The following is a 4,339-nucleotide window of genomic DNA, read 5'->3' as shown; positions in this document are numbered from 1 at the left end:
AAACTTCTCCTAGACACATTGTAATTAACTTTGCCAAAGTCGATATGAGGGAGAAAATTCTGCAAGCAGCCAGACATAAGAAAATCATAAACTACAAGGGGAAGAATATTAGAATGACTGCAGGTCTCTCAGCTGAAACTTTTCAAGCCAGAAGAGGATGGTCATTGGCAGGCTCTTCCATTCAAACTTTAACTGTCACTTGTTCCTTTAAGTTCAGTTGATAAAGACAAAATCTACACCGAAATCCTCCTTTGGTGAGCTCACAAGCTTCTATCGGGTAATTTCTTTTTAACTATCCATAGATTTTTAACAACATATTTAAAACTTCTACAAGTCACAGGTCAATAGTTGGCTTCATTGTAACATTTTACAGAATGTATTCCTTCTTTCCCATCATACTGCCTAAAAATTTATTTCTTCAAAGAGCCAACAACTCAATACCTGATGGGGGTCTGCCATGACAGTAAGTGTTATATCTAAAATGACTTAACTAAAACAATTTAATAGTGCTAGTAGCAGAGATCACAAAAAAGGGAAGCATGGCACTTTCAATGCTGTCTTCTGGAAGAACACACAGGTCTTTAGAGCATGAGGGTTCAACAGGGGCCATCCAAATAGGTAGATTACCAATGGCTAAAGTATTCAATGGAGGCCAATAGGCAAAGATACTCAGTGATTAAATGGCCTACATACAACTACAGCTCTTCTTTCAAACATCAAATACAAGAGAAATTCTTTTAAAATATTTAAAGTCTCTTAGATATTTTCAACAGTTTCTGAATTCTTTGCAGGAAGCTCTGACTTGCTTGTTTAGAGTTTGATAAATGTGTCTACCATTAAATCCAGATCATGTTTAATATCAAAATTTATGTTAGGCAAAACCAAGTTACTTGAACTTTGGCCTGTCAAAGTGTTCCTCAAGTATCCTTTGAGATGCTTTCATCCATTGTCATAACGCTCATTCTCAACCTTCATCACAGGAAGAATACCAGGACCTTCAGCAATGCATACACATTAGGAAAGAACTTGATGTCAGGCAGGTGAAGGGCTTTGTATGTGGTGGATGGAAGCTCAATAACTTTTCCTCTGGGTTTCCATTTGATTCTCCAACAATGAAGTTCAGCTGAGAGTGTGTCAGGAGTGGGTCAATCGCTTCTGAACATGTCAGCATGGTGTTCCTCTGAGGTATTGAGTTTGGGTTGAGCCATGACTGAGAGTCCTAGAGCTAAGCATTTAAGAGCTCTGAGGTGCTGCTCTGAGAATATACCTTTAAGTTCCTGAAGAATGTGTTTCCCGGTTGGAACACTTAGGGTTTCTTTATAGTAACTCTCAGAAGTTAGTTGAGGTTCCAAGATACCTTGCTGAGCTCTGCGGAATTTCCCAGGGAGCTTCATCTGAATATCAAGTTTAGTTATCAAATTTGTGGCTTCCACGAACCAAAACTCATGATAAACTTTAATATTTTCCATCCCTCCATTGAGTGAATGCAGGACTGTGATCAGGCTACTGGCTGCAAAGAAGACATCAGAGGTTTGCCCCTGGAGATTTTTCCCAAAGGCCCTTGTGAAAGAGGGGGCATTTTAAATGACAATAGTAACAATGAAATCAAAATCTGCTACTGCACTACAGAGGACAAATGCTCGGGCAGCTATACAAGTATTCCATCGAACAGTTGTGTCACTCTTTATACCATCTAAACATACAACAAGGGCTTGCAGGAGGTCCCCTAAAACTTCAAATGCATCACGCCTTCCAGTCCACTGAGAATGGCCAATTTCCTTCAGTTCTTTAGCCCTTTCTTCACTGTTCTGAAAAAGAACAGAAATTACATTGTCAAGTTCTAAAAGCAGTTGTGGTGATCGATGGAAAAAAGAACAAACTCCCTCAATTGTTCCCAATGCAACAGAAACTCCCATAACAGGCACTTGACTTCTCACATATATTTAAGGCACAGGAAGAGCAAAGTGTGTAGAGAGCTTGGGGATACTTCTCCAGAAGTCTAGAAGCAACAACTTTCATTTTGGAAGAAAATCCACTGGCTCCAACATAAGCCTGGCCACGCCAACACTCCATATTTAACCCCACTTCTTGATTATTGTAGTGTGAAATTTCACAGCCAAAATTTCTGCAGCGGCTTCATAAGGCAGGAAGCCCACAGATTCCTCTCTGAGGATGTGAGATTCATCCACAAACCTCCTCCCCTGCTATGTCCACTACATCATCTGCAATAAGGGGAAAGAAACGTGAGTCTCTCACTTCCCTGAGAGTTTCTTCCCGATTACAGCTCTCACAGATCTCTACCATCCGTTTCTGCTGTATTTCTGAACAAAACAACATGTTAACTGCTGTCTTCTCAAAGGGCTTTCTCAGGGCCTCTTCCCAGCAATGTATCCGGCTCTCCAGCTGTGCTTGAAAGTTCAGGAGTAAACAGACCTTCTGGGAGTTCATCAGCCTCAGGTCCATCTAGAGATATGTTCTGTTTTCCCATAAGACTCAAGATTTCAAAGAGATTTTATTCTTTGTTTTCCTTCTCTACGAGGGTTAGAGGTAAAATGCCCTCAACCTATCCTTCACTCCCTCTCTTCTGCACTGGGGTTCTGAGCATTGCTGTTCCTGATTTCTTTATGTTTTTGTTCCTATTCAGAAGTTTCATCAGTTTTTTTCTGTTTCAGGGTCCTGATTTCATCTCCACTAGTTCTGAAAGAACAAGACTGATGTCATCTTAAGCTTAAGTTTTGGTTTCCCCGAAGTTAAGTTTCAGGTTCTCAGAAGTCAGGACACAGGCACATGAAGCCACCTCAGTGGCCCCTACCAATCAAAAAGGTGCATGACATCACGTGGAGGTCACTCCCTTCCCCTCCCCCTTAGAACAGGGCCTTCAGCCCAATCTCGCTGCACCGAGATATTGGAGGCCCAGGTTCACCAGCTTGAATAAAACTCTCCTGCTTTTGCATCGGACCCTGGCTCCCTGGTGGTTCTTGGGGGGACATCGTGATCTGGGCACAACAGTTCTACAGATCATAGAGGTCTCAAAGTGTTTGGCACATCATCGATAATATTCATTGAGTTGATCAGGTGTTTTATCTTCTAAGTCTGCTCTCTTGCAATTCTCCACCCACTTCTGGCATCGGGGTGCATCCCATGGGAACCTGAAGAAGGCCAGGGTGGACTGCGTGCACTTCCATGTGCAGTTGGGGGCAGTGTGGAAGTTCAGCATTCTGGCAGGCCCACCAGGGGCTCAGCCCTCCCTCCCCACCTCCTCAGGGCATTCCATCTGCCCGTAGGGGGCCCAGGAGGGGACCCAGGCCACTGGCTATCTGGGCAAGAATGGCAGCTATAAAAAAAAAAGATAGCATGAAAGAAAGTCTCTTATAAAAAAAAAAAAAAAAGATAGCATGAAAGAAAGTCTATCAGAGTGTGTAACCTTTTGGGTTCTCAGGACCACATGAGAAGAAGGAGTTGCCTTGGGCCACACATTAAATACACAAACACTTACAAAATCTGATGAGCAAAAAAAATGATCTGTGCATAATTTTCATGATATCCACCACCACATATGAGCCCCAAATCCTCCCTTAATCTGCTTGTGACTCTCAGAACACAGGTTGGACCCCATGATATGTGATCTTAAGTATGATGATGACTTAGTAGATACAACCCCAAAGGTATGATCCAGGAAAGAAACAATTGATAAGATTGGCTTCATTAAAATCAAAAACTTCTCTGCAGAAGACAGTATCAAGAAAATGACAAGACGAGCCACAGACTGGAGGAAAAAGAACATTGCCAAATACATATCTAATATAGGACTGTTATTCAAAATATATGAAGAACTCCAAAAACTCAACAATAATTAAAAAACTGATTTGAAAATGAGCCAAACACCTCACCAAAGAAGATATACAAATGGAAAATAAGTCTATGAAAAGATGCTCAACGTCATCATTCATCATAGAACATTAGGGGACTGGAAATTTAAGCATCAGTGAGATATGAATACATACCTATTAGAATGGCTAAAATCCAGAACACAGACAACACCAAATGCTGGCGAGGACGTGGAGCATCAGGACGGCTCCTTGCTGGTGGAATGTGAACTGGCACATTCCCATCAGAAGACAGTGGCAGTTTCTTATGAAACTAAACATACATTTACCAAATGATGCAGCAATTACACCCCCTTGATAGTTATCCAAAAGAGATGAAAAACTTACGTCCACAGGACCCCCTGCACACTAGTGATGGGGGTATCTTTATTCATTACCCAAACTTGGAAGCACCCAACATGTCCCTTAGTAAGTTAATGGAAAAATAAACTGTGGTACATCCAGACAATAGA

At 41.7% G+C, this 4,339-nt stretch overlaps 1 pseudogene; it reads right to left on the bottom strand.

Annotated features, from left to right (window-relative positions):
- Positions 1-756: 756 nt before the first annotated feature.
- On the bottom strand, positions 757-3,217 carry LOC100942910 (annotated as a pseudogene).
- Between the last annotated feature and the right edge of the window lie 1,122 nt (positions 3,218-4,339).

This window comes from Otolemur garnettii, unplaced genomic scaffold (genome assembly GCF_000181295.1).
Source record: "Otolemur garnettii isolate 467f Iridium unplaced genomic scaffold, OtoGar3 scaffold00025, whole genome shotgun sequence".
In the NCBI taxonomy this organism is placed as follows: domain Eukaryota; kingdom Metazoa; phylum Chordata; class Mammalia; order Primates; family Galagidae; genus Otolemur; species Otolemur garnettii.
The sequence above is the reverse complement of the archived record's forward strand: the minus strand, read 5'-3'. Positions and strand labels throughout refer to the sequence as shown.